Genomic DNA, 23071 nt, shown 5'->3' with positions numbered 1-23071 from the left:
GGTACAAATCAGCTAAATTTTCGAGCTCTAAGTACAATTTTGACAAGGTATTGAGCCAGCAATCTATTCAGGATGGTCTGTAGTTTTGGCACAGGGCTTTAAATAACTGCAGTATTGACATGGTACCTTACATGCATTATAAAAAAACTCCAGAGCTTCTCATATAGGAAATCAATGGTCATTACATTTAAGTTGGTACATAACAGAGTTATTTACATATTGCATTTTCACGGGCAGATTTTTTCTGATATGGCTGGCAACATGCATATAAGGAAGAGTAAACAATAAAGTTCACAATAAGTTACAGATCTAAAACACTGACCAACCACATCAAAATCACAGTTTATAACAAATATATTTAAACTTTGTAGCCCCCATGTATAATTTCTGTATAATTTCTCTATAACTAATCAATTCACAGAACATTATGGGTTGCAAGAAACCTCTGAGGATCATCTAGTCCAACCCCCTCCTCCAAAGCAGGATCACCTAGAGCACGTTGCACAAGATTGCATCTAGGCAGGTCTTGAATATCTCCAGAAGAGACTGTACAACCTCTCTGGGAAGCCTGTGCCAGTGTTCTTTCACCCTCCGAATAAAGAAATTTTTTCTCATGTTCAGATAGAACTTCCTGTGTTCCAGTTTGTGCCCATTGCCTCATGTCTTGTCACTGGGCACCACTGAGAAGAGGGCTCAGTGACCCTAGAGTGCTCTAGACCCTTTTTCTCTTTTTCTAGACATCCACTCTTTAGATATTTAGAATCCTTAATCAGATCCCTTCTCAGTGATCTCTTCCATAGGGTAAATAGACCCAGAGCACGCAGCCTTTCCTCATTTCCTCTGGTTTGGGCTCGGATAGAGTTAATTTTCTTTCTAGCAGCTGGTGTAGTGCTGTGTTTTGGAGTTAGGATAAGAGCAGTGCTGATAACACACCCATGTTTTTAGCAGTCAAGGACTTTTCAGCTTTTCATGCTGCCCTGCTAACAAGAAGGTTGGGGGGCTCTAAGGAAACTGGGAGGGTCCACAGCCAGGACAGGAGACACAAATTGTCCAAAGAGGCCCAAACCATGACTCAGGAAAAGATGCTCTGGTCCCCTTGTGATTTCTGTAGCCCTCCACTGGGATCTTTCCTGTAGTTCCTTGTTTTTCTTGACCTGGAAAGCCCAGAATTGGACACAGTACTCCAGATGTGGTCTCACCAGGGAGGAGTGGAGAGGGAGGATAATCTTCCTCAACCTGTTGGCCATGCAGTTCTTAATGAAGCTCAGATATTTGCTAACTGAACAGGGGTTCTGAATAACTAATTGCCTAATTATACAACTACTATTATTTCTGAAGTTGAATTTCAGGCTGTTCACCCAAATCTGTCTGTTAAAACACACAGCATAACTGCTATGTAAAATTCATCATATTCTACTGTTAATTTTCACAGAATCACAAGGTTGGAAAAGACCTTAAGATCATCGAGTCCCACCATTCCTGCCCTATGTTAAACTATATCTCTAAGTACCTCATCTACCCTTCTTTTAAAGACATCCAGGGTTGGTGACTCAACTACCTCCCTGGGCAGCCTGTTCCAGGCCCTGACAACTTTTTCAGTGATTTTTTTTTTTTCCTAATATCTAATCTGAAACTGCCCTGGAGCAGCTTAATGCCATTTTCCTTTGTCCTTATCACCTGTCACCTGGCTGAAGAGACCATCGCCCACCTCCCTACAACCTCCTTTCAGCTAATTGTAGGCAGAGATAAGGTCTCCCCTCAGACTCCTCTTCTCAAGACTAAATATCCCCAATTCCCTCAGCCATTCCTCATAAGATTTGCCCTCCAAAGGGCAAACCCTCTTTCAAAGATCATGATACACATTCCTGCATCTTTAAAGAGTTTAGACTCCTATGCACTTGCAAAAGCTGTCAATTTAATTTTGAGAATGGATATAGGATACTCTTGGGGGCAAATCTGTGTAATTTTCTTTAACATATATACAGAAAAAACCCACAATCTAGAATCATTTAACTAGAAATACAGAAATATTCTTAAGTGCCAAGTAGCAAAAGCATTGTTCTAAAGGTTTTCTTAAAACTTAGGATATACATTATTTTCTGCTACCTTTGCTTTTCTAAGACTTTTCCAAAGTGTAGGTTTGTAGTAAGGAGTGAAATTCAAACCTCAGAAAGTTTATTCATTGGTTATCAAGCCAAAAGGATCATTAGAATATCTACTGTAAGATTCTGTCTAAGATTGCATGTGGTTACTCTTGATTAGAGCCCTGTACCTTGTGTTTGTCTACAGTATAGTTTTCAGAAGTTTGCCTTGGAGACAGCAGTTACAGATCATATCCAAGAATAGAAAGTTCTTATTAGAGGCTATACTTGCAAAGACTTTTGAATGGCTTTGTCAAGTGCTCATCTCAGTAACTGAAGATCTTTGAAGCTTTTTGTCTATTTATGTAATAGATCAATGTTAGAAAGAGAAAAATCACCAGTTCCAACTAAGGGTCCTGGAAGAAATTGCACAGCACTGTGGTAACCAGCCTTAGATTAACAGAAAATTACTGTATTTTTACATACACTTGTACCTTAGAAACACATGTTTCTTCAGCACAGATGTGTTTTATTGCGGTGCATTGATTAGTTCTGTCAATTTGGCATTTGAGTAAGCTAATAAAGTTGTAATTTAAACACATATACATCTTTAATGTGTATTTCAAGTATTTTGATCAGTCCTAATCATATATGTGTATACCAGAAAAAAATTCCACATTTGAGAATTCATAACAGTGTTTTAAGAACAAGCACATGACCTTGTTTAAATTGAAATCACAAAATGTTATCTTCTTAGAGTTGCAGTTTTTGGGACAGTGTATTACAAAAACCAGCAAACTGTAAGTCAGATATAAAAGGTTTAGTTCTACTCCATTGTTAAACCAGATTGCTTCATACTAAAAGAAATAATGGAAATAAAATTATCGTTTGATTACTTGAGCTGAAACTCCACAGTTTTATGTTTCAGGATTAGGTCCATAGCTGACTGTAATGTCACTTAAGCTTCTGTTTTCACAAAGGTCAAAATCAGAGTGCCAATATCCATAATATATAAAATTTTAGTCCAGGATTTTGATAACTTTGGGATTTTTTTTTTTTTTTTTTAATTTCAAGACACTGTGGTTAAGATGTTGTGAAAACAGTTTCCAAAACCTTGGAACATTTAAACACTATCCACAATATGCCCATGAATCCAAGCTCTCATTTCAACAAAATCTGGATCCTAGAATCATCTTATTGACCGATCTTTTGACATAGATGACATCAGCTTGGCTATTTGCTGTAACCACATTTGTATAAAATTCCCACAGCTTTTAAGTAAGTGTTTAGTAATGACACTGACAGCAATGAAGCATGCACCATCTTGTTACAGTATTTTGCTCTTATCCTTGAAATGTATTTCCATCCCTTCTACAACACTGTAATAGGATATGCTCATTATTAAAGTGCACACAGTTTGCAACTCTGTTCATCAGATAAACCTTGTTATATAGCATTGTTATATTGAATAAAATAGGAGTTTATGCTATTAATCATCCAAGCATCTTTTTCTTTTCTTTTTAAATTGAAGTCCTACTTAAACCTCAACATATTTGATTGGAGCAACACTTTTGCATCATAATGTGGATAGTTCCATTAAAGATAGCACCATTTCAAGAGGAAACAGGTGAAAGTGAGAGTTTTTCACTATGCTATTTTGCATGCTGGCATCAGCACTCTCATAATTGACACACTGTTTCAAAATGGATTCTTCAGGCTTTCCTGTACAAAAGGGATTATTTTTCAAATGAGGTCCAGAAAATAGGTAAATTATTGAAAACTAAAATGAGGATCTCCATGACACTCTGAAACAGACACTAAGATACAAGAAAAGAATTCGAGAAAAGGAAAAAGAATTTTGGAGGATGGCCCCCATGTACTTTAGATGACATAATTATCTGAAAATTGGATATCTGAAGAGTCTTTTAATCCTGTTTTGCTAGTACTTATCTAGAGTAGAACGTTAGTAATATTTTTCAGTAATAAAATGACTCCTGAATAAAAATTAAGGTCTTAGTCTTAAATACTTCATACCAAGTAGATCAGTGTACAGAATGTTATAAGGTTCTTGTATTTCGTTGAATAGAGATGAAGCAACAGATAAATTTTATATTCTCAGATCATGATGCCTTTTAAAAATTAACCTTAATGGTGAGTAGGAAAGGAGTCAGATGAGAATATATGTTTGCAGAAAACTGTATTAATCTTTTAAGAAAAAGAAAGAAAGAAAATTCTGCTTCAAGGAAAAAACTAAGGCTTCTAAAATTGTTCTCAGCTATGGAACTGGAATTCCTCCATTGCACCAGAGACATGCTTTTCCAAATACTGGAAAGAATGTCTGCAAAGACTGCAGTAGATGGCAAAAAATCAGTGGGTGCCTTCCAGACGATTTTGTTACAAGAAGAGAATATGTGGGTGAAAGTAATATTATTTCATTCCATATACACATACTGGTAAATTTATTGGAAAGCATTTTAGAGAATATCTATGATGGAAATCTAAGATTTGCAAACACAGCAAAAAAAAGGAAGTAGCATTTCCTGTAAGAACTTCTGTGACCATTTAAATGTCTGAGAACTAACGTAACTAAATAGAGATGTAAATGCTGAGTAGAATCACAGAACTGTAGAATGGCATGGATTAGAAGGGACCTTAAAGATCATCTAGTTGCAATGCCCTTGCCACAGGTAGGGATACTCTCTGCTAGATCAGTTTGTCCATAGCCCCATCCAACCTGGCCTTCAACCCTGCCGGGGAAGGGACATCTGCAACTTCTCTGTGCAACCTGTTCCAGTGCTTCACCACCCTCACAGTAAAGGATATTATCTTTCTAATATCTAATCTAAACCTAACCTCCTACAACTTAAAGCCATTATCCCTTGTCCTGTTGCTACATTACCTTGTAAATGGTCCCTCTCCAGATTGCAGAGGCTGCAATAAAGTCTCCCCAGAGCCTCCTCCAGACTGTACAAGTGCACATTGTGCACTTGTGCATTATGCAAGTGCACATTGCTCGCGCATGTTGAGCTTCTCGTCCAGCACTCCCAAGTTCTTCTCCTCGGGGTTGCTCTCAATCCATTCTTCACCAAGACTGTAGTTGTGCCTGGGATTTCCCCAAACCATGTGCAGGACCTCTGCTTAACAAAAATGTATTTTAAATTGTTATAGGAAAAAAAAACCCAACCTGATGTCATATTTTCCTCTCAGGATTTCAGCAGGTTTTTTTTCAAGTAGCATCTCTTATTTTCTTCTCCCTCAGGATTTGTTGACAGTGTATACTATTCTACCTTGTTTGATATAGAAGACATTACATTACAAATTATTTCTGCTTGTTTGTTACCTTGTACTACACATATTTCTCAAACATCTCAGCACTGTTATTTTTACATAGATATCTTCTGGTACAGTCAATGTCTCACCCACTATGAACTAAAGACAGGTTCTCATTTACCAAACATACTGCAATACTAGGCACTGGAATAGGCTGACAAGTACTGGAACAGGCTGTCCAGAGAAATTGTGAAGATATTCAAGATCTGCCTGGACACAATCCTGTGCAACCTGCCTTAGATGATTTTGCTTTGGCAGGGGTGTTAGACTAAATTATCTCCAGAGAACCTTTCCAATGTCTACCATTCTGTGATTTTGTGTTTCTGTAATAGAATCAAGAATAAAACAAACATAAGCTTATGAAAACAATCATGGAAATGAAGAAGCCCCACATCAAATACATCTGTTTTTATTATTGTTTTTGATATCTATACCTGTTGTTGGGGGATCCTAGCAAGCAGCTAAGCACCCACACAACTTCTTGTACACTCCCCTTTCCTGCAGGATGGAGAGAAAGCAGAAAGTGAGAATCCTCATGTATTGAGACACCATTCAATAGGTGAAGCAAAAACTGATTATGCAGAGCAAAGATGTAGTTTATCCACTACACCCCATTAGTACATAGCCAATTCATTGGTAGGTGTGCTAGATTATAGTTGGGATAGAGTTAATTTTCTTCATAGTAGCTACTATAGGTCTATATTTTGAATCTGTGCTGAAAACAGTTTTGATAATACAGAGATGTTTTCAGAGTGGAAAAAAAATGTTCTGTACGGATTGTTCAATAACAGACAACACACTGGTGTTATCAACACTCTTTTAGTCACAAATCCAAAACACTGCACCATACAGACTGCAATGAAGAAAATTTATTCCATTCCAGTTCTGTTTAAGATTTTTATCAATGATCTGGATGAAAGCACCCTCAGTGCTCCCTCAGTAAGTTTGCAGGTGACACCAAGTTGGGAAGAAGTGATGATCTGCTTGAGGGTAGCAAGCGTCTGTCTACAGAGGGATCTGAACAGGCTGTATCAATGGGAAAAGGCAAACTGTATAAGCTTCAACAATGCTGAGTGCCAGGGCCTGCACTGGTGAAGCTGCACCTCAAATACTGTGTTCAGTTTTGGGTCCCTTGCTATGAGAAATACGTAAAGGGGCTGGAGTGTATCCAAAGATGGACAACAAAGCTGGTGAAGGGTCTAGAGCATGAGTCTTACATGGAGCAGCTGAGGGAACTGGGTCTGTTTAGCCTGGAGAAGAGGAGGCTAAGGCGAGATCTTACCATTCTCCACAACTACCTGGAAGGAGATTGTATTGAAGTGGGTGTTTCTTTCTTCTCCCCAGTTACTAGTGACAGGACAAGAGGAAATGGCCTCAAATTGTGTCAGGGGAGGTTTATATTGGATACCATTTAACTTACATTTCAACATTTAGCATGCTATTAGTCACATCTAATAATAGCATGCCATTATCGTTCTCTAGACCAGCCTCAATGAAAAATCTTATCTGGTGAGTGCACCTCTAACAGGTGGAACTCCACTGTATGCCAATAAATTACTGGAGAAATCAACCTTTTATGTCTGTGACATGTAGGAGTCATCTGCTTCTCTGCCATTATTCATCATGCTGTTCTGTTTAGAACAATTTTCTTTCAGAGTATGTGATTACTCAGATTGATATAGTCTTTTCAGTGTACAAGCATAGGTAGAATTAATCTAAAAAAGCTTATCTGCATCAATGTGGTCAAAGAAGGCTGTCATCCAGACTCCTTCTTATTCAGTGTGTGGAAATAGGCAACTCCAGACAGTGATTCATCTGGGGTTAGTTGTTGGTTGGGGTTTTTTTGATCTTTTTTTTGGAGGGGGGGTATGCGTGTTCAGATCAGGAGGTATTAAGCCAGTACACAAATCTATTACCAAAAAATTGGGTTTAAGGATGCATTTTGCAACACAGAATACAACAGGAACCTGGATAATTAGTTTTCACTGGAGAGTTAACTTTTAAATAATGAAATTACTGTTTCCATGCCACCTGTTTTCTCTTAGTATCTGCTTCTTTAGTTGGTCCATACAGCAAGAAATAAAGCTGCCATTACTGTTGGTATCTTGATAAATAGTCCTTCAATTGCTCCTGTCTGAATGGTTGGTTTGTTATCTCAATTTAGTCTGCTGATGTATGCAGCATCACGTGTTAAATTTTTTAAAGGAGCACTGAACACAATACATCAAAATGTAAAGATGCTGTTTTGCTTAATTAATGAAGTTCTCTATAATGTAAACATTTTTAACTGTTAAGTAGACTTTTATCAAAAGCATATACTGGTCTTCAATTTCTGCTTCATCCCTCTGTCACATCTTTCTTTATTTCTGTGTTTTCTAACAAAGTGTTTAACTAGTGGTTAGCAGACATATGTGTCCTAGGACTGATTGCTTTACAGTTGTTTGATTACTCCCATCTTCAAGAAGCTGAGAAATTTTCAGGAAATCATGTTCTACATATTACAGTTATATGCTCTTATTTCCAAGCCTCACTTGATCAAGTTTCATATCACTGTTAATGAAATTGTAGATGAACAAATTCATCACATGCCACTTCAGTGTTCTAATTCAACATTCTATATAGTTATCAAAAACCAAACCCTATCCTTAAAGAATCAATCTTTTTATATTAGGTTTATCATCCTACTGGGTTATTATTGGCTGTTATAAGAAAATGTATTGGACTAGCAAAGTTGGGGTCCTATTTCTTGCCTATGGAAAGCATATCCACTTGTATATTGTTTCTGTCTTTATTCCGATTTATTTCCTTCCATTAAACTTTGAGCCATTTCTCCCTTACGAGCCTTCTTATCTAACAAGTCAGAATGACTCATTTTCAATTCTGAGCTGAACAGAAACTTGGCTTGCTCCCCTCACCATCTATAGCCTACCCTGAGGTTCAGATACTATCTTCCCTGCATGCCAGACAGGTTTCTCTCAACTACATGTAGCCTGTCTGATAGTCTATGTCTATGATGCTAAGGGGAAGGGAGGCAGGGAAACCCTTACCAATAGGGAATTATTATAAGCTAAAACTAGCTCAGCCAAGACTAGAGTCATGAGCATCCTGAGGACTGTCAAGTCAGTGCAACCTCTGTTGTCTTGTATTAGAAATTAAAATACGTTATTTACCAGGATGCAATTTCATTTGTAAATGTAGTTGAAAACTGCCAGTTGTTTAATCAATTATGTGTTTCAAAAGCTTGCTAAAGAAAGGAAGTTCAATTTGAAGAAAGGTTGATCTTGAGAATTTGTCTAGTCAGGTATCAATTTACTTAATTGGAGTTCCAAATATTTGGAGGAAAGTAATTATAAATTGAATTACAGTACAAAAATGTAGCACAAATTAAAAATACTAACTTTTATTTTCTATGTCTAAAAGGTACTTTTAGGTCTATTTCAGACTAATGCATAACTTGAAAATTTATTTGTAAACACCGAGTAAAAAGAAATAAAACGAGACCTTCAGTCAAATATTTTAAGTGCTACCGGCAAACACCAAGGGATTAACCTCAGTAATACAGGTGTAGCAATCAGAGGTGTAGGCATATTATAGTATCTTCTGTCATGTGTGACTGTGGCGCATTGTTCTCATGGTGAAAGTGCCACAGAAATAAAGAAATGTCCTATTTGCGGAAAAACAACTTCTGAAATACCTCAAAGGGACACCTGAAATCATCCTGCAGAGATCTCCATGAAGCAGTTGCAGACTTTCTACAGAAGATAAGAGCAATAAAGAAGGGTAAGTGCAACATTAGACTTTTATCTGGAGTTAATATACAATATATCATTTGAAAAGTCATTGCAGTTTCTCAGAAAGTAGTGGTCTAATAATTCAAAGTTGAGAGAATAAATTAGTCATAGAAGGCATTAAGACTGGTAAATGTGCCAAAAGATCATGCAAATAGCCATGAAGTATGAAATAAAATAATGTGGTTATAAAAGATAGCGTTGTGTGTATAAATGTTATTAATTATGATTTCAGGTATCAGTATTATTAAATATATTACAAATTCTGGTAGATTAGGATAATAGTGTTTCCAAGATAAGGCCTTTTCACAATAAGCTTTTATGGTGAGAAGTAGTACACATTAAAGAAAAAAGCAGCCAAAACAACCACCACCAACAAAAAACCCTAAAACTTGTAAAACCCAAACATGAAAACATTTATCTCTTAATAGAAACTTTAATTTCCAGGTAAACTTTCAAAATTTAAACTTTCAAATGTATTTTTAAATTAATTTTAATATTTTAACAGTTCACTATCAATGTACAAGCATCTCCTCAACATTTAAGGACTACTATATCAGAGAATATTTGTTTTTTCAGATGGATCTCTAACATATATTTTGTGTACAGTGTGCTTATAAGTCCAACTTCCTGTCTCTGTGACCCTCTTCAGTGAAGTCTGAACCCAAAAGTCTGGTTTTGCCCATACTTGGTAGAATGGTAGGTGTTTCAAAGATAATTAGGAAAAAAAGTTCTTCAGGACAGACAAGATATTGGAAGTGCTCTCTATAATCACAACTTGTGGAAAAGCTGCAAGTTGAGCTAAATTCCTAGTCAATAACAAAAAATCATAATGGGATGGGGAGAGAGAAGAGAAGGAAGGAGAGGAAAAGGACAAATGAAAAGGGGAGGGAAATGGAAGCTGGAGGATGAGAAAGTTGAACAGAGGAAGGGGAAGAAGAGGAGAAGAGGAAGATGGAGAGAAAGGAAAATGAGAAAGACAGGAAAAGGGGAAAAAAGAGAAAGGGAGAAAGGGAAAAGGAAGATGGGAAAGAGACCTTGTAGTTCAGTGATATGACATTGACCATAACAACATGCAGCCCTAGGCCTTGTATTTATGTGACTGTGCTGGGTGTCACTGCATTGAACACAAAGTAATGGTTGTGTGTGAGACAAAGCTGGGGGGATGCTGTTGCGCAACTTCCAAACGCCATCTGAGATACCAGGAGTAGAAGGCAGAAAGTGGCAACAAGAAGACTACAGCACTGAGGAGCCAATGACACCCTCAGAAACACACCACTGTCACCAAGAGTGTTCCTCACAGCTACAATTCTGGGTGCCACTACTTGATTGTGGTACCTTGTACCTCTGAACTTGAAGTGGCAATCTGTCACACAGGACTCAGAGAGACACTGGATGGGCGGGCATAACACCAGAGAAAAGAGATAGGCAAAACTTACTTTTCTTTTATAACAAATTCAAGAACATTATTATGCAAACCTGGTAACCATGTGCTGTACTTTGGTTGCAAGATTTTGAATGTAACATTACACACTGATCAGTTTGATGAAATGCTCATATCAGTGCTACAGAAGCATAGGGCACTTCTGTTTGTTAGTGTTGTACTTTAGCATGGCTGGATTCTGGTAGAATCTTGCTTATGCAAGCAGCAGCTAGAAGCTCTCTGCAGGCCCCAGAGAGTAAAGATCAGCCAACTCAAGGTCAGAGTCATTGTTGACCAAGGCCGAGCCCATCTGTGATGGTCATAGCACCTCTGGGAATCACATTTGGGAGAAAAAAATGCCAGCAGCTGCTTTTTACCAGCAGAGAAGGGAGTGAGAAGATGTAAGAAACTGTGCAGTCACCAAGGTCAGTAAAGAGTGGGGGAGAGGAGGTACCCCAAGTGCCAGAGAGAAAGATTCCCCTGCAGCCCATGGAGAGGCCCCACGTTGGAGCAGTTGGAGACATACAGAAGATGCTGTGACCTGTGTTAGAACAAGCAGCAGTCTCGGTGGAGGACCAGTCTGGAGCAGTCTGGGCCTGAGATACATGCTATGATTTATGGCTGCATCTTATAGAAGTGACACAACACTGGGGCAGCTGGGGAGGAGTTGAAGCCCTGTGGGAAAGGACTCAGGCTGGAGAAGTTTGTGAAGGTCTGTCTCCAGTGCGTGGGACTCCACACTGCAGCAGGGCAAGGGTGTGAGGAATGCCCGCCCCTCTCCCAGCTAAAGAAGGAAAAGAACTCCTGAGGAACTGACCAAAACCGCCATTCCCCCATTCCCTGACCCCACCCTGTGCCACCCTAGGGGGGAAGAAGGGTGAGAAATCATGAATAAAGTTAAGTCTGCTAAGAAGGGATGGGTGAGGGGACGTATTATAAGACATGGGCACGCTTCTCATTATCTGACTGGTTTCACTGTGTGTGCAGTGCAGTGTAATAAATTAAAGAGTTTTCTTTTCTTTATTCTGTGTTGTGTCTGCCTTGCCCATGACATTAATTGCAGAATGATCTCTCCCTGTCCTTATCTGGACTCCTAAGCCTCTCAATATATATTTTCTACCCTGTCCACCTGAAAAGGGGACTGATAGAGTGACTTTGGTGGTTGTCTGGCCTCCAGCCAAGGTCAAACCACCACCATTAGTTACAGGGCTCACTGACTCCTTGTTAAAGCAATACTGCAAAATAAAATAATTTTAAAACACAAGATTACATTCAGTGCTTTATGCATACAATTTACTCATCATTTAATGAAACACTGTACATGGCTTTTTTATATACACCAGAATAAAGAGATTTGCTCAAAAATCAATTTCTAAAAATACAGGATTTCTGGAGGAAAAAGAAAAAAAAATGCATATAGATTAAAATTAATATTAGGAAAATACCAGGTACATATTTAAGTGTATTTACATTTACCAAGCTTTTGTGCTCCCTAGGAAAAATGCAAACAGAAAAAAAGCCCACACTGGTTTCTTTTAGCTTCCGTTTACTTTTCTTTCTCTCATTTCTCAACCTTCTGTTGAGGTCACCTTTTTCAACCACATCTTTTCCACATTTCTACAACCATCCAGTTCCACTATTGATCCCTAGAAGCAATTACTATATGGGCTGCACTTCCAGAGGGACTCACTGTCAGCAGTAGCTTAGCAGGGCTTTTGTTGTTGTTGTTTCTATCCATACTGATACAGGTTTCTTTTTAGGGTTTGGTTTTGTTTTTTTTTTCTTTTTCATCTCCCCAGCTACCCCCCCAAACCCCAAGCATCTTCATCCATGGACAATCCACATTTAAGACCTGGAACTTGTAGTAGCCACTTACAGCAAACAGCAGCCATTGCATCTATAAAGGGCAAGTGGAATGCTTGGTAGGGTACTCTTATATACAGTGACATTTCTATATACAGTGACTCTGCAGGACTTTCCCAGTGCTGCATTTCTAAAAATGTTTTAACTCACCATTTAACTCACTCCACTATCAGTCGAGCAAATAGACCGATGCAATTTCAAGCAAAGGACAAAGAAAACCAGGCTATGTTTATAGTTGAAAGTGGACCCAGATTGAAAAATAAAAACAACAACAAAAAAACCCACAACAAAGCCAAAACCAAACCCCCCAAAAAAACAAAATTCCAAACAAACAACAACTAAAAAAACCCTTCCATTAAAAATACTGTATTTCATTCTGGAGTATAGAATTACTAAAATATTACTTGGAAAGTGACAAATTTATGCTGTTCATTGATCACTAGCTATTTCCATCACAATGTGGGATGAAGGATACAAATCACAGAATTATTAAGTGGTGTTTCCATGCAATCTGATGCTTTAATTTGTCAGGCAGCGCATTTAAAAAAACCAAAAAAAAACCCCCAAAAAAACCCAACACAACAAAAAAAGACTTTTAAAGCCAGTTGTTCTGATTCTTATTTCCTTAAGGTGAATAGAGAGGAAAAAGGCCAAACTAATTGCAGATAATATTCCACAGCTTCCCTGCCTATGAAATCAAGAAGGAGCAGGCATAGACAGGCATACCTACACTGAATTTTTTACCTAAATAACATGAGCATGAATGTGTCAGTCTATGACATCACTGTCATAGAACAGCGAGACATTCCTTTGCCTGATGAAAATGTAGAAAGAACTGCTATAGTTGTTATACTCAGGTAAGCCTGGAAGCTGAGAAATATACTTGCAAATACAATGGACTTTTTATTTCATCGAACCATTCTTAGTCCTTCAAAGGGAAATACAGGCTTAAGTAAAAATCTGATTAGTATGTCCATTAAGTGCAATTTTTCATCACATATAGCAAATAATTAAGTGCTAATATCACAAACAAATTAACTTTTCTCCATCTCTCTCATATATCTGGATGTATGATTTTGAGATTTAAATAGCAGTAAATACAACATCTGGAATACCTTTTTCATCTTCATTAAATCTAGTAGAACAGAGAGATAGTAGTAAGAATAAAGCTATTCAGTCCTTCCTAATTGGACTAGTTTTTTGTAAGTATAGACCACTTTTTCCTTATAATGGGAAATTAAAGTCTTGTTTAGTTTAGCTTAGCTTAGTTTAGACAAGTTTAGTTTAGCTTAGTGTAGTTTAGATTAGTTTAGCTTGGGTTAGTTTAACTTTGTTTCCTTCAAATTATATTTGTTTATTATTGCTACTGTCTTCTTAGTATAGATTCCTCAACCTGCTCATACAAACTGTAGAATATATCTTTAAAATTTTAATTTACATGAAAAGAAATTTTTAAAAAAGCTTTTGATGCAATATATTTTAGTGCAGTATCTTTCATGGTTTCCTTTTGTTTCCTCATTTGCTTGGATTTGTTTTTTTTCAATTTATTTTTTTTTCCCCACAAGGTTTCTTCAATATGCCTGAAGCATGTCCTTGTTTCCCATGTCTTCTGTGTAACTCTAATGTCCCTCAACACAGTAGGGCAGGCCTGGGAGTCTGATGCTGTATTTACTGCAAGAACAACAACTTAATTAAGTGGTGCTTTAGAAATATCATCAGTGCTTTGTTGTTACTATTGCACTTGGGCAGGTATCACATTGTTCTGACAACGTGTTGGGAGAATTGCTTTGTAGTTTCTCTTGTTTCTGCAATACTACTGGCTAAGGACCCTGGAACAAATTGTTTGTATTGCACAACTGGGGATAATGCTCTCGCTTCCAAAAATGAGCACAAAAGAGACAGGATGAGGATCAAAGTTCTTTCAAGGCAGTGCACAATCTGAATCAGAATTAGACCTACTTCACTTTCATTGATATCCTGGATGCTTGCCATAGGAGATTTTTTTTTCCCCTGTACTTTAATAACACAGAAAACCCAGGATCAAATTCCTTTTTCCAACCCCCTTTATATGTGCAGCCCGGGAAGGCTGGAAAACAGAAGAAATTACTTTATTATTCATTCTATGAAAGCTGGACCAGCATTTTCTGTTTTATTCAATTGCCTTGCACTCTGTGTGGTATATTCACTTGCATAATGTGGGTGTAAGTGAAAACAGTTGGGCTTGAATCTCCGTCAGTTTTCAGCAAGTGTGATTATTTGCACCTTTGTGAAGTACAAGATGAATGTGGACTATGATACAAAAGACAATTCTGCAATTACTGTCCTTAGATAATGTGAACGGACCATGGTGCTAGGAGAATCAAAGTGTCAGAGCCTTAGTGAAGCATGGCTAAAGCTAGTGTTCAGAGATTACCTATATTACATAAAAAAGGGTTATTATAATAATTTTATGGAAAAATCAAGGATGAAGCAAAATCACAGGTTTCCTGTCACTGTGAACCCACAACTGCAAACAATATAGGTAACAATAAAAGGTTTCACAAAGTAGAGTTTAAGTAGATGCTGTTACCCACCAAACTAATTTTGTGTGTTCATATGTCTCTTGAAAAGCCTAGTTAAAATTTCTGGTTTAAATTCTCTCCATGTATTTGCAGGGTTTTTTTAGATGTTATTGTTCCAGTTGGAACACTACACTCATAGAGTCACAGAATCACAGAATGGAAGAGTCCTTTAGAGATCACCTAGTCCAACTCCCCTGCCATAGCCAGGGACTACTTTCTCTGGATCAGGTTGCTCAAAGTCCAGTCCAACCTGTTCTTGAATGTTTCCAAGTATGGGGGATCCACCATTTCCTTGGGCAAGCTGTTCCAATGTGTAGATCTTACCTCTCTTCCCATCCTGATGATCTGAACTCTGTAATTATGCCATTATTTCTCTGTTGTCTATTGGAAAAGATTACATGAGATTGCTGTACACATATTTAGATTTCCTTAATGATTTCTGCAATTTTTTCCCTGAGAGTTTTGAATGTTCTAGAGCCTGTCTATTCCATAATAGCAATACAACCAACACTATATCAGCAGAAACCGTATGCCAAAAAATACTTTTTTTCTGTTAGAAATTTTTCACATTTCCCCCATGTAACATTAGTTAAACCAGCAAAACACGTGGTTTTAACTGCTCAGACGTTTTGCTCCAAAATGGCTATACTAGCAAAATCATACAGTGTAGTTCATGTCTGAATTTATCATTTAGATTTCGGTACAAATATTTTCTACCAAAAGTATGATATAGACATTAAAATATTTAGGTCATATAACACTGAATTATGTTTGTTTGTTTGTTTGTTTTCTTTTCCCTCATACAGTCTTTTGATTGTAGAAACATCTTCAATGTCCTTAAGGATAGCTTCATTCTTTCCATGACATGGATTTATTTCACATCTCTTACGCTGTCTGCACTGCAGAAGTGCCTGTCTGGCTTTCCTGGAACCCTTTTGTACTTAATGAAGGGAAATAGCCATGTATATGCTGCAGTACCTTTCACTTGGTTTAGATTTCTAAATTATGTCTGCACTTTATGAGTACCTGCAATCTTCATTGACTATGATGGGAGACCAATTTAGATAGAGCCATTTATACTTGTTTTTTATCATATGAAGTGCATACCTTGTAACAAATACTATATCCACGTGTTCTGTATTCAAAAGGTCAGCTCTGCAGATAAAAAACAATTGTCTTGATAGGTGTTTGTACCATAAGAAAACCATGGATAATAACAATGCAGTGATAAGTAGTTCTAACACTGAAATGAATAGGTGCAGAAAATTGTTGTGCAATATATATGGGGATGAAGGATCCAGGGGGAAAAAAAAAAGCCTACATAAATTATGATAAAAAGCTGTCTGAAATTCTAACATGAGTGGATATGGTTGTTATATGGATTTACAGAAATGGATAAATGGTATGCTATTCAAAAAATGTGTACAGTAATTTTCTTGATCATGGGGCTGAAAAAAACTTGTTAGCATTTTCTGTCAAAGACTACAATTTCTATAACACTATTTCTATATTACTTTAAGAGACCATATTCTATGTCAACAAGCCTATGGGGCATTTCTGTGAATAAACGTATTCTAAAAAAAAGTAATTTTGAAAACTGTGTCATTGTTTTGTCTTTCAGACTTTATCATCATTTTGGCTCTGTATTTGGCCAGAAGCATAAAAATAATTCTCTCAAAATGAAGAATTATATCATCTTAAAGTAATTACAGGTAACTATTTTCTTCCTGTGACCTAAGTGGTCATGTTAGAGCCTCATGCTTCTCTGAAACACAAAAGTAGATATATTTCTTAGCTAACAATATTTTGTTTCACATTATATAAACAAGATACACCTTTTTTTTATTTCACAAGTACTATATTAAAAATAGATTAAAATATTGGAGTATCAGCACTTAAAAAATATGGTTATATAAAAAAGAAAAAAATTGGAGGTGATTCCACAATATTAACAGGTATTTTGTGAAGACAATACTTCCTAATTCTTTCTAATTCTTTTTCCACTTAGAAAAATTATTCTAATTTTTTACACATACAGTCATTAAGATTTACCAGCAAATGCAACCTCCATTAATTGTGGTGTTAACCTTACAAGGGTAACCTCCCCTTTGTACACCTTGTGCTTTTTTGATCTCTTACACATAATGTAGTGCTAATAGTACTGTAGGGTATTTTTAAGCATTAGTTATTGCAAAACGCTGCATCAGTTACTAAAATTGTGTCATTTTGGGTTTTTTTCTTTTCTCCTTTCTTTTAAGCTGTCTGGACAGATTTCATGTATGTATTCAAACATGCACCAGGGAATGTTTGCAAAGCTTTTATGGTGTGCTTTAAACAGCTACACACTTTTGGTTTTTGGAGAGCATTGCCCTGGAGGAGAAATCCTTCAGAGATAAGAAGAAAGGGAACACAAGGACTCAGGAAAAACAAGTTTGTAAATGGGGAGAATGATTAGTACAAAGGAAGGAGGAGGAGACATCTGTTGATTAAATGATTTTTAGAGATAATTAAGTGCATTCATCCAGAAATAACAAACATTACACATCGTTTGCAGGCACACATGGCTTTCCTGAAAACAAGAGAGAATTAAAGGGAGACTACAAATTAATCAGCAGCTTGAGGACAGTCAAAACTGTGTCACTGGGATGACCTTCCACATTATGTACAAGCCTTTATGAAGCAGTAGTAGCAACCAGGTGTTGAGTGCTAAATTAAAAGGGTCTAAATATAGATATAGGAAGCTGAAATGAGATAATCCTTTTCAAAAATATTTATTAACTTTTAATTTCTCAAGCAATGAATAATTGCTATTAATGTTACATAATTCCATTTCTGTCGTTCTTACCTCAAAAAATTCATGCTTTTTCCAAAACGCATTAAAGAAGCTGAGAAGCTTCTGATATTTTGTCTAATATAGCAGATGTATGAAGAATTTAAGCACAAGATACACACCAGTTTGGAGGAGTCATGTACTGTGAGATACAGTTAGGGCTATTATATAACTTAAGGAGCAAAGAATAAACAGGAAATTACATTAGTGTGAATTTTAATAAACAAAAAAACTATGCTCATGTGAACTTTTTTTGCCACCATCATGTCTACTTGGAACATTTGTGATTAGTATATATGATACCTCTTCATACTATGACTTCACCTGCTGCTTCTCATGAGACTCATGTTCTAGACCCTTCACCAGCTTTGGACATGCTCCAGCACCTGAATGTCTTCCCTGTAGCAATGTACCCAAAACTGAACACAGTACTTCAGGTGTGGCCTCATTAGTGTCAAGCAAAGAGGGACAATCACTTCTGTAGTCCTTTGGCCACACTCAAGTCAGGATGCTATTGGCCTTCTTGTTCACATGAGCACACTCATAGTCAGCCATCTTTCCCAGACTGGTAAGAACCCTGAGGTTCTTTTCCGCCAGGTAGTTTTTCAGCCACTCTTTCCCAAGCCTTTAGTGCTGCCTAGGGTTGTCCCCAGTGCAGGAGGCAACACTGAGCCTTGATGAACGGCATACAGTTCATCTTGGACCATCAACGAAGCCTATCCAGATCTCTCCATAGAGCCTTCCTACCCTCAAGCAGATCAACACTCCCACAAAACTTAGTCTTGTCTGCAAATTTACTGAGGATGTGCTCAATCCTCCTGTCCAGATCATTGATAAAGGTATTAAGGAGAACTGACCCCAGTACTGAGCCCTGGGGAACACTGCTTGTGACTGGCTGCCAACTGGATTTGACTTCATTCAACACAGCATCCAGCCAGTCTTTTTAACCACTGATGAGTGCACCTGTCCAAGCCATGAGCAGTCAGCTTTTCCAGGAGAGTGCTTTGGGAAGTGGTGTCAAAGGCTTTACTAAAGGCTGACAGTACCCACAGCTATTCCCAGGTGACAAGCCTCTAGTTCCCCAGATCCTTCTTCTGGCCATTCTTGTAGATGGGCGTCATATTGGCTAACTGGTCAACTGGGACCGGCACAGTTAGCCAGGACTGATGATAAATGAGGGTAAGTGAACACTTCTACCAGCTTCCTCAGCACATTTGGGTGGATTCCATCAGATCCCGAAGACGTGTGTCTCAAAATGATGTAGCAGGTTGCTAACCATTTCCCTTGTATTATGAGGGCTTCATTCTGATCCTCATCCCTGTCTTCCAGCTCAGGGGATGGTTACCCAGAAAACAACTTACTATTAAATCCTGAGGCAAAGAAGATATTAAATACCTCATCCTTTCTCAGTATGTTTCATCCAACATAGGATAGAGATTCTCCTTAGCCCTCTTCTTGTTCCTAATGTCTTTATAGAAACATTTCATCTTCTACAGCAGTAGCTATATTAAGTTCTAGTTGGTCTTTGGACTTCTAATTTTCTCACTGCCTACATACTCAGGATATCCTTGAAATCCTCCTGAGTGGATTATCATTTCTTCCAAAGGTCATAATTCCTCCTTTTTTCCCTGAGTTCCAGGCAGAACTGTCTCCCCAGCCAGGCTGGTCTTCTTCATCTTTGTCTTGTCTTTCTGCACATGGGGATAGCCTTCTCCTGTGCCTTTAAGATTTCCTTCTGGAAGAATGTCCAGTCTTCCCGGAAAACTATGCCCTTCAGGACTGGCTCCCAAGGGATTATTTCAACTGGTTTCCTACACTGGTCAAATTCTGCCCTCTGAAAGTCCAAGGTGGCAGTTCTTAATTTATTACTTTTCCAAGAATCATAGAACCATGGAATCATAGAGTTGTTTGGGTTGGAAGGGGCAGGAACAGCCTCTACTACACCATGTTTCCAAAGGCCTATCCAACCTGGCCATGAACTCTGCCAGGGAGGAGGCATTCACAATTTCTCTGGTAAATATCTCCCAAAGCCTCATCACCCTCATAGTGAATAATTTCTTCCTAATATTCCTAATATCTAATCAAAACCTACCCTCCTTCAACATAAAACCATTATCCCTTGTCTTCTAACTATCATTCCCTGATAAACAGACCCTCTCCATTTTTCCTGTAGGCATGCAGTCCTCCTAGGTCTTCCATGAAAATATCTGTTTCACCATGGTCCTCCATGTGCTGTGGTCTTCTACACAGGCATGCTCTACTCTGGCACTTGAAACATCCTCATGTTCCTTCTACACTGGCCATGGTGTATGCAGGACCATTTTTTTTACTTACTGCCACTCTCTCAGCTGCTGCCATGCAGTATCTTTTTTACCCTTTCTTAAACATGCTATCACAGTGGTGCTACCAACATGACTGATTTTGTCAGCTTTGTACAGCAGCAGATGTAGCATTCCACAGTTTTTATTCTCATCTTTTCATTTGTAAGTTACCTTTATTTGTTTTATCATAACACAGGGAAAATTTTTCTTCCCCGTTTCAGAGGTACATTTTTTTTTTCTCTTCGACTGAATATAACCAGATTTCATATGCTATATTCTGTCAGTAACTTATGAGCCAGGTGTGGCCATTTTCCCACTTTTCTTTACAGATTATATATTGATACATGTAAATACATCTCAATATACATGTCATGTATTTATACACTTTCAACTCAGGCAAATTATTCCATACGTACTAAATCAGTATTTATGCAGGTTTGCTTACCACAGTTAATGAAATACCACTGCAGGTCAAACATAGATCTTCTAATTTAGGAACACAATTTAAACACTATTATAGTAAAATTTTGGGTGCTTGCAAAAAACGCAGTACTAACATTCCCCACAGAGGCATTGAAGATACATATTCTACTTTCTGCATAAGAAATGGTAAGAAATGCTAGGCATGCACACCACATTCTCCTATCCAACTCATTTTTCTTTTCACCTTCAGAGGATAAGACCTAATCAAGTAGGAATTTTTATTTCTAATAGAAAAAAACAAACAAACAAAAAAGAGTTGAAAATAGCATCTGAACATTCTATGGTTTTTATAATTTCTGTACAGGTAGTCCCTTCCTTACATGTGAGCCATAACTTGGATAAGATTAGTTTGCATTTCTTCTAACTCTCATCAGTAACCGCGCAGTGACGTAGTCTCAAAAAAAAAAAGTAAGATCTCCTACTGAGGATACTCTACAGATTGGTTGTCACAGCAGTGTCCTAGGAGATGCAAGTTCAAAACCTTTCCATCTAACAGGGTCAAAAAACAAACTTAGAGATTTCTACTTCATGTTTGAGCTACATCACAGCTATCAAATGAGACATGATGTTTATACACAAACTTGACAGTGGCAAATAACATTTATGTTTTGGGGTTTCTCAGTGGACTTCAATCATGCACACGAGCCACATATGAGTTTCAGCCTGAAAAGAAATACCTGTTCCCTCAAAACAGGCACTTAGCAGGCATGACAAATTAACTGTCATTGGCAAGTGAGCATTCAGGTTAAGAAGAGCAAGTAATGAATTTCAGGGTAAGCAGTCCTACGAAGTAGCAGACTGAGATGCTGGATGTCACTAAAGAGGGTTATAGGTGACTAAATTCCAATTAATGAGGACTTTTGTTGATTGAACTCCATGACATGAACAATCTTGTCCTCATATTTGCAATTCCAAGACAATCAAAGCACCAATATTTCTGACTTGATTCAGCCTTAACATATTTTTTTAAACTTTATTCTTCCTCCTTTGCTAGTTATCTATGTAGTGAAATCACAGGTTTAGAAGTGCTTTATTTTTAAACTGTATTTTTTTCTATCTTGTCTATCCCTTGAATTTATTCTTTGTACAGTTTTAAAGATTTAAATAATCCTACTGATACAGGTTTTTCCCATCATAATTATAGTCTAAGATACCTGATCTCAAGTTTGTAAATTTCTGATTTTCACACTAACTTTGACTGCTTTAATTTCACTGTATTTTTTTCCTACTACATATACATTTTTCTGTGGTCCTTTCCATTTCTATCTTTGGTATGTATGTCTTTGAGCAATAGCCAGGGGATTATGAAACTTCCTTTGCTGCCTCTTGGCAGATCTGTGAATACTTAAATTCTTTTACTTATTGCTTATCTTAACACAGTTTAATCCCTGACCACTTCTATTGCTTCAGTCTTTAAATTCATCAATATATTTCTGGTAAAGGGATGTCCAGAATTGAATACAGACTTGAATCTTATCACTATGTATTTGAAATAGCTGTGTGAGATAGGTTTTAAGTCAATGAACAAAAACCTCACAATGAAGCACTGGTCAAGTTGACATATTATGAAGGTTAGATTAGCTGCTAGGAATTTTGCATTTGCCTGCAAAATGAGATGCATACATCTTAGAGTTAAGTACAGCAACTCCAGAACAGAAACAGATAAATCAGACTTGATGTCTTCTAACACTTGTAACCTACACAAGTAGAGGAAGAACCTCAGCTCTAAACTCCAAACAAACAAACCAATAAACAAAAAAACCAAACCAAAAACAATAGATTTCAAAGCTAGTAATAAAAAAAAAATACAGGAAAAGGAACAAAATCACTAGAAGTTACTCAAGTACTGCTACAGTAGCACTTCAGCTTCTGAGATGCTTGGGGACCTCAGCAGTCATTAAAAACAAAGGTGGTCTATCAGTTTATGAAAAGGACCTTATTAAATTACTCTCTTTTGTTCCCACTGTATATAATTCAAAAGATATGAATAGCTTAGCTACTATCCCAGCTTTTAGTTCCTTAAAAGGGCATCTCACACCTCCAGAAGTTCAAGTCCTTTTCAGAATGGAAAAATAAGGTTTTACATTTATTTAATTCTAAAGAAAAGTATTTATATGTATTTACATATTCTCCCCAGCTACAAGTGGAGCTTGTCTATACCTGCTGGGTTCAGTTTTCTACGCATCTATCAGGGATTGTTCTTACACATCCCCCTCATACATACGCATCAAGAAACCTATTTACAAACTAATAAACTGTTTTTGCATCTATCAGGCTAAACCCAGAAGCCTAGTGATGTCTTTTACTATTAGAATCACACACACATCTGCATGCAGATACCTAAAAATATTTAAACGTCTATATAATATGTATAACTGTATATAAACCACA

This window comes from Gallinula chloropus, assembly GCF_964237585.1.
Source record: "Gallinula chloropus genome assembly, chromosome: 1".
NCBI classification, from domain to species: domain Eukaryota; kingdom Metazoa; phylum Chordata; class Aves; order Gruiformes; family Rallidae; genus Gallinula; species Gallinula chloropus.
This window is presented reverse-complemented; position numbering follows the sequence as displayed.